Genomic DNA, 8924 nt, shown 5'->3' with positions numbered 1-8924 from the left:
AGATGCACATTGTAAGTACCATCAAGGTAGGGGTCATACTACTGAGAGCTGTTGGAAGCTAAAGGAGGCCATCCAATATTTGATCGACAATAACAAACTTTCTATACCTCCAGTCGGCAAGAAGACCGGGTGATAATAAAGCACAAGACAAGAGGCGAGCTTCAACGACAAGATTTCGTGACCTCTTTCTTCTATTTCTTTTTTTTTTTTTTTCCTTTCCCCAATAAAGTCTAGCATAGGCACCTTTCATTTTCCCCTAGTTTTTACTTTGTAGGACTTTCATTTACTTTTTTTTTCCCTTTTAATAAAATGAGCATTTTATTTTATTGCATATGATCATTGCATAGCAAAAAAAAAAAAAAAAAAAAAAAATCAAGGTCGAATTAAGCACAAGGTATACCAATGATTTGAGGCACCCCTTGTAGCCATGTCATGACATCTTCACCCTTTAATATATAATCCATTTCTTGATAAACCACCTTGAGCCTCGTCTAACGATAGACCTTTCATTTTTCAACCCATATCTACCTAACCTTGGGATGGGATGGTGTGTAACTTATGCAATTCACAAATATGAAAAGCTTGAATGATCTAAAAAAAATATAAAAATAATAAAAGTGTACAAAAGGGCAAGTGTTCCAATGTCTATGATATGAAAATATCTTTGATAAGAACATGTCTCAGATTGCGTCTCTTACCGAGTGCTCGGTACCGTGCCTGAGAAACATGAATGCCAAGTGAGTGATAGACCGCATGATCGAGATTGCCCACACTTATAAAAAAAAATGCAAATATGAAAAATGCAAAAGCAAAAAGAACAGCAAACAAAAAAAAGAGAGAGCTCAAAAAAGAGAAAACTCAAGCATAAAAAAATACAAAGATTTAAAAGCAAGGTTGCACACCTTGGGGGCTTATCTAGGGTCTTGAACCTTTATCCCCTTTTTCCCTAACCTTTAGCCTAACCACGTTACAACCCTTAAAAAAGACCTTTTTGAGGTATACACACACTTGTGCGAGGTTCGGCCAGAGCTACGTTTGGCCTGATTCCTAACGGATACGTAGGCAACCTCACAATGAGGTGCGGCCATAATAAAAATACATTCATTTTCACATTCACACACTTACACCATGATCATATCAAGAGATTTCCAATGCTCATCCCTATTTAATTAGAGCTAGACTTGGGGGCTTGATCCACACATCATTAGCCTACCTACCCTAAGAGTCATCATTATTTGACTCTTATCAAATAATACTTTTCCATACACTTAGCTTATGCAGCCTAACCTTAGTGTCACTTTCACACACATCACAGATACATGACCAAATAGACTTCCAATTAGGAACCCTTTGTCATGAAGTCTTAGCATAACGTTGAAGCATGCACCATCAAACACTTCGATTCTTTTTCGCGTCTTTCTTTTTTCGGGAGAAAGTCGGTACCCTCCACAAAAATGATGGAAAATTTTTGTTTTTGAGTCATGTACACATCGAGTCAAGTTCACACACGAGTCATGTACATTGAGTCATGTCGTGTCATATCACATCGAGTGGAGTGTCATATCACATCGAGTGGAGTCTAACACATGTGTCAAACTCTTTGAGCCGAGTCATGTCGAATCAATGAGTCAAGCAACACTAAGCCTTAGGTCAACCCTAAGATAACAAACAAATACTAATAATAAAGGATTAGTAAAGTCCTATAGTCTGAAATATAAATGCAGGTACATTCCAACGAGAAAGAATATTCCCAGATTTTTTCGAAAATAAAACGCGAATATAGATATATGAGATTCTTCCAAGATAAGAGAAGTTTGAGCAAAATTATGAAGAGCTTTAATTTCCAAAAGATTTGAGCAGATTTGGTCGTAAGGAAACGACCAAATTGAAAGTTCGGAGCGAAACCGAGCAATGAACAGCAGCAGCAGCGGTAGAAATGAAAAAGAAATCTGTCGCCAAACGACAAGGTTTGTCGCCTGGCGACAGAACGATATTGCGGCGACAGAAGGTTCTGGCATGCGCCAGTGCAGCGACAGAATGTGTGGCCCCATATTTGATTATGCGGACCTTTTACAGAAATTTCGGGTTCCTTGGTACGCCAGTTAGCCCCTCTAAGCAATTTGACATGATTTAGTGATCGGCTCGACTACAATCACAATAAGTGATCGACCTGAAAAAAGATCGTCTCACTTAGCTTAAAGCGCCTAAGTATTGGCTCATCGCAAGCACCAAAATAACGGTTCACAACGATTTCAATTCCTAGGATGGAAGAAGATTTGAAGATTCGAGATGACGGAGCCTTCAACAGGGGGCTTTAAGATTGAAAAGAGTCTATTACTTGGATTTAAGAAGGATGGTTTGAGATGAAGCGACCTTCAATAGCTTTCACTATGATTGGGGAGGTTATTATTGAGAAGAACGATTCAAGATGAAGCGATCTTTGATAGCTTTCGCTAAGATTGTGAAGGTTATCACTTGATTTGAGAAGATAGCACGAGATGAGCAATCTTCGACAACGCCCGCTAAGATTGTGGAAGTTGTCATCAAGATTTGAGAAGATAGCACGAGATGGGCAATCTTCGACGACATTCACTAAGATTGTGGAAGTTGTCACCTATATTCGAGAAGAGCGGTTTGTGATGAGGCGGTCTTCAACAACATTCGCTAAGATTGTGGAGGTTGTCACCTAGATTTGAGAAGAGCGGTTCGTGATGAGGCGGTCTTCGACGACATTCGCTAAGATTGTGAAAGTTGTCACCATGATTCAAGGAAAAGCTCGAGATGTAGCAGCAATGATAGACAGCGTTCCCGAGGATGTGGAGAGTTGTCACAAATAATCTTGGAGATGGCGAAGTAAGGTCACCTTCGACGGTCCCTCAAGGTAAAGAAGAGATTGTCTATAGCGGCGATGCACTGCCGTGGCGATGTACGGCCACAACCTAGAAGATGACGATATACAGTTATTTTCGACGATGTTCCCGAAATACTGTGGAGGATTGTCACCAAGAATATTGAAGACAATGACATATGGTTATCTTCAACGATGGCGTTCACGAGGTACTGTGGAGGTTGTCACAAACAACAAAACAACAACAAAATGGTTACTTTCAGAGACGTGTGCTCGACGGTGCAAGATACGCGTTTCTTAACTCTTTTATCTGTTTTAAATAATGATTAGTTTGCAGGTATCGGCGTTATAACAATGATTTGGAATAGCAGAACGTTTTGAATCATTCTCTGTCCCTATCGATACTTTGACTTTCGTTTTCGAAACATAAGTTTCTCCAAACTCAGTCAAAGTGGGGGCTTTTGTAGACACCCATTTGTGTCTCCCCAAAACCAAACCCAGTGATGAATACCTTTCACGTCAAACTATAATTGAATGAGGTGAAAGTGTGAAAAGTCAAGTGTTGCGGTTAGTTTTTATTAAAAATCCTTCTTTCTGTTTTTGAAAACCCACTCTATTTTATGAAAACGTCCAATTCAGTTTATTTTGGTCCATGATAAGGGTCCAATAATGGTGTAGTTGGATGGGGCTTTAAAGACCTTTCCAACGATATATTATAAGCCCAATTTCGATGAATAATGAGGAAATTATGGCCAAAATACTAAACTAGGCCCAAACCGATTTTTACCTACGACCCAATGATCATGGGGAGGGTCCAAAGGTTAAATTCTATTCCTAAACTAATTAGGATTGATTAGAATCTTTTATAAGTTTCTAAAATATCTTAATTATCATATCCTTTTTTGAAAAGATAAGATCTTAGAATTTGATTTGAATATAAACTTTCCTTTTTTAAAACTTTCCTAATTCTATTCGGATTTAAAGATGTTCAAAGATAGTCAGATATTATTTTCGTGCCTCATATTTTTTATCCAAATTTTATATGGTTGGATAGATCTTTAAATTATCTTTCCAATGATATATTATAATATTAAATCCGAGCTATAACGAAAAAGATATTAAAGAAATACAAAACTCTATCCAAAATTAACACCCTTTAACTATTTCGTCCATATCTTTTTATCTACAAAAGATTTTAATCTTATTCTAATTGCATTAGAAAGTAGACTTCAAGATCTTTCCAACGACATATTATATGACTTATTTGGACTTTTAGATCAAAAGATATGATAAAAACAAAATCCGCAAAAACTGTTTCTGTCACCATACGACAGGTTTGTCGCCTCGCGACAGACTCTGTCGCCTGGCGACAAGATAAATCTTTGGCGACAAGGTAGGTTTGATTAGCGACAGAGTGGAGTTTTATTCCTTATCAAATTCTATGATTTTCCGGACTGTTTTCTTATAAATAGGGTCCGAACCTCTGTTTTTTTTCATCAATTCTCTCAATCGATTCTAATCATCAACAATCATCAATTCCCATCAATTCTTCCTTAATTCTCTCTTTTCTCTCTTGAGCAATATATGCTTTCTTTCTCTCTCTCTTTCTAAACTAGCTTTTTACACACAATATTCCGCATTCACAAGACTTAGAGTCACTTAGCCAAGTTCGAAGTTGCCTTCGCCCTAGACGTGCAAGGTTTGATAATTTCTGAGGGTTTGGTCCAGAACTAGTCAAAACTTTATTTAATTTGATTTCAATTTAATTCTTTAATTATTCTTTATTATTTTCATTGAAGTTTACTAACTTGTGTATTTTGTTATTAGAAAGAGGTAAGAGGCTTCAAAGTAAGTAGATTAGCTTACTCCCTATTTCTTTCACAATGTAGAAAGCATGTTTATTATGATTCCTAGTATCATGTTAGGATGTATTTAATTCCTAGTATCATGTTAGGATGTTATTTTATGCTCTCTAGTATCATGTTTAGGGTGCCTGTTATTGCTTTACTCTTTCTAATAGCATGTTAGTACCATGTTAGGTTTAAAGCTTTGATCTTTATTGTTTAGTGACATGGTAGGAGTTGTTATTAATCTTGTTAGTATCATGCCTAGGATCTTGCTATTATTATTAAGCTTTATTATGCCTTATCATGCTATTATCATCATTATTGTTATTGATTTATTATTATGTTGCTTGATATTTTATTGTTATTGCTTGATCACACCTTTTATGATTGTTAAAGGGAATTTGTACTTGAAATCACGCTTAATAAAATAATTATTAATTTGGTTTAGGCTAATATGATTTTAACTCAAGTGATCGCCAATAATAGTCTTATTTGTGCATTAATATTCAACCAACATAGATAAACAGGTTAGGATTAATATGATGTTTGTATGTTATTCGAAAAGCGCGCATGAATACGAGCAGAACAAAGTAGAGGCCTATTTTATAGGGCGGGTCCTTTCTTTTGTAGATTGGATTTGTACCCTCATCCCCGGACCCTGTTTGGTTCAAGACCTTATGGAGTAGTTAACGGTCCTTTGGATTGTCTTTTGGGTTTACAAGTTCCTTAAAACTTGTTGGCGACTCTTTTGCTCTCTTTTCTTTCCCTTTGGAACGCCACCGTACTTTAGTGTATGATCACAGTGGGGTTCAAGTTTGGGATCATAATGCTTGAAATATTCCCTACAATTAGTATACTTTAATTTACCCATTTTTAGCTTTAAATACACAGATAATGGCATGACGCTAACACTAGCACCCAAATCACACAATGCATTATCAATCATTAGATTGCCTATATGACAAGGGATAGAGAAACAACCGGGATCTTTTAGTTTGGGTGGAGATTTATTTTGTAGTACAACACTACATTCAGCAGTAAAAGCGACAGTCTCTACCTCACTAATAGACCTTTTCCTAGTCAATATTTCTTTCATGAATTTTGCATATGCAGGTATTTGTGTAATTAATTCTGTAAAGGGAACTGTTACCTGCATTAGACACCCATTTGTGTCTCCCCAAAACCAAACCCAGTGAAGAATGCCTTTCACGTCGAACCATAATCGAATGAGGTGAAAGTGTAGAAAAGTCAAGTGTTGCGGTTTAGTTTTATTTAAAATTCTATTCTCTCTGTTTTTGAAAACAACTCTATTTATTAAAAATAGCCAATACAGTTTAGTTTGGTCCATGATAAGGGTCCAATAATAGTGTAATTGGATGGGGCTCGAAAAGACCTTTCCAACGGTATATTATAAGCCCAATTCGATGAATATTGAGGAAGTTATGGCCAAAATACTAAAGTGGGCTCGGTTAATTATTTACATACGGCCCAATGATCTAGAGGAGGGACCAATGTTAATTATTATTCCTAAAAATTATTAGGATTAATTATAACTTTCTAGAAGTTTCTAGAGGGTTCTTTTAAATTCTAATATTATTAGATTTAATAATTATTTTAAGATGGATTTTTATTTGTAATAAAATGTTATTATTTTTATTATTATATTATTATTTTTAAAAGATACGTTTTATCTTCTGTAAGGATTCCGTAGATCAATTTGGTTAAAGATCAGATTCCGCGTGGAAAGCACGTGCAAGTCAGACTGTCGCCAAGCGACAAACAACAAGTCTGTCGCTTGGCGACAGACATTGTCGCCTCGCGACATCGTGTATTTCTGGCGACAACGTGTAGTTTTATTCCTTATCAAATTCTATGATTTTCCGGACTATTTTCCTCATAAATAGGGTCCTAAACCTCCGTTTTTATTCATTCACAATCATCAATTCTCTCTATTCTCTCTTGAGCAATATATGCTTATTCTTTCTCTCTCTTTCTAAACTAGCTTTTTGCAAACACAATACCGCATACACAAGACTTAGAAACACCTAGCCAAGTTCGAAGTTGACTTCGCCCTAGACGTGCAAGGGTTAATATTTTCTGAGGGTTTGGTCCAAATCTAGTTATAACTTTATTTAATTTAATTCCTTAATTATTTATTATTCTCATTGAAGTTTACTAACGCGTGTATTTTGTTATTAGAAAGAGGTACGAGGCATCAAAGTATGTAATCTTATTGCTCTATTCTTGTAGAAAGCATGCTTATATTGTTTTATTAATTCCGAGTATCATGTTAGGATGTTTTTAATGCTTTCTAGTATCATGTTTAGGGTGCCTTTTATTCTTTCTAATATCATGTTAGTACCATGTTTGGTTTAAAGCTTTGATCTTTAATGCTTAGTGACATGCTAGAATTTGTTATTAATCTTGTTAGTATCATGCATAGGATCTTGCTATTATTGTTAAGCTTTATTATGCCTTATCATGATTATGATTATATTATTATTATTATGATTATGTTGCTTGATATTACATATTGTTATTGCTTGATCACGCCTTTTATGCATGTTTAAAGGGAATTTGTACTTGAAATCACGCTTAATAAGATAATTAATAATTTGATTTAGGCTAATATTATTTTAATTCAAGTGATCGCGAATAATAGGTTTATTTGTGCATTAATATTCAACCAACAAAGATAAACAGGTTAGGGTTAATTTAATGTTTGCATGTTAGTCGGAAAGCGCACATGAATACGAGTAGAACAAAGTAGAGGCCTATTTTATAGGGCGGGTCCCTTCTTTTGTAGATTGGATTCGTACCCTCATCCCCGAACCCTATTTGGTTCCTGACCTTATGGAGTTGACGATCTCCTGGATCGTTTTGGGTTTACAAGTTCCTAAAACTTGTTGGCGACTCTTTTTGCTCTCTTTTCCTTCCCTTTGGACGCCACCATACTTAAGTGTATGATCACAGTGGGGTTCAAACTTGGGGTTATAGTGCTTGAAATATTCCCTACACCTGCAAATCCTTCACCATCTTAAGGAACTTACCAAACTGCTTGTCCACCTTGGTTTTCAAATGTCGATTTGGGAATGGTAGTTTGATAATTGGTTGTTGCACCTCATTACTCTTGTCTTGAGTTACAACCTACCCTGGAGTTTTATCCTGCAATGTAACATTAGAAATATTAGTACTACCCTTTAGCCCTGCAGGGTTAGGATTCATATCCCTTGGATAACGGAATCAGGATTAGCAATTTCTGTTGAAACAGGTTCATCTTCTTTGGGCATAGGAGGCCCATCATAGTGTGAACCACTCCTGAGGGTAATTGCAAACGCCTAATCTGTGGGTTGTACCGGTTGCGATGGTAGGGCTCCCTGCTGGCGAACCTGGAGAGCAGCAGCTAACTGTGCAATTTGAGTACCTATGATTTTATTGTGGGCTACAATTGAGTCAATTTGTGAGTCTCTGCTCTCCATATGATTTTGAATACTAGTTAACATCGCTCTAATTTCTGATAAAGCTGGGTCAGAAGGTGGTGGAGGAGTTCGTGGTTGGTTTTTCTGGCCAGCATTGGGATGGTAATATTTATGCTGTTGTGGTGGTGCTAGTTGTTGTGGTTATTGTGGAGGTGTGGGATTTTGCACATTAGTACTCCGGTAAGAAAGATAAGGATGGTTCCGATACCGAGGATTATAGGTGTTCGAGTATGGGTTATTTTGCTTGATGGACTGAAAAGCGTTAACCTGCTCCATGGAACTCCTACACTCATGTTCCCAATGACCTACAATTCCACAATTTTCACAAAAAGCATCATTAACATTATTATCGATTGCAGAAACATTAGCTATTTTAGAAGTAGTAGTAAGGATATCCAATTTCTGACAAATAGAGGTAAATTGAGATTACAAAAAGAATACAGAATCGACGTGGTGTTTTCCCTTGTTTGGAAAACCTCTAGGATTCCCATACTGGGAATTATGGATCGCCTTATCTTCAATAACCTGACCTGCATCATCAACATTGAGGTTCATAAACCTCCCATTAGCTGCGGAATCCAAAATTGCTCTAGAAGAATTTCCAATCCCATTGTACAAAGCTTGTATCAACTTCCACTGTGCTAAGTTATGATGAGGGCACTCTCTCTGAAGATCTTTGAATCTCTCCCAAGCCTCATATAGTGATTCATCTGGCTCTTTGGCGAAATTCTGAATTGTGCTTCTCAATAG

At 36.6% G+C, this 8924-nt stretch overlaps 1 non-coding gene across 1 annotated transcript; it reads left to right on the top strand.

Annotated features, from left to right (window-relative positions):
- Window positions 1-8817: 8817 nt before the first annotated feature.
- LOC145603275 (small nucleolar RNA R71) lies at window positions 8818-8924 on the top strand. The gene has a single exon (XR_014104793.1). It is a non-coding gene; the product is annotated as a small nucleolar RNA R71 (small nucleolar RNA).

The sequence above is a fragment of the Chenopodium album genome, chromosome 21, assembly GCF_948465745.1.
Source record: "Chenopodium album chromosome 21, dcCheAlbu1.1, whole genome shotgun sequence".
NCBI classification, from domain to species: domain Eukaryota; kingdom Viridiplantae; phylum Streptophyta; class Magnoliopsida; order Caryophyllales; family Amaranthaceae; genus Chenopodium; species Chenopodium album.
This window is presented reverse-complemented; position numbering and strand designations above follow the sequence as displayed.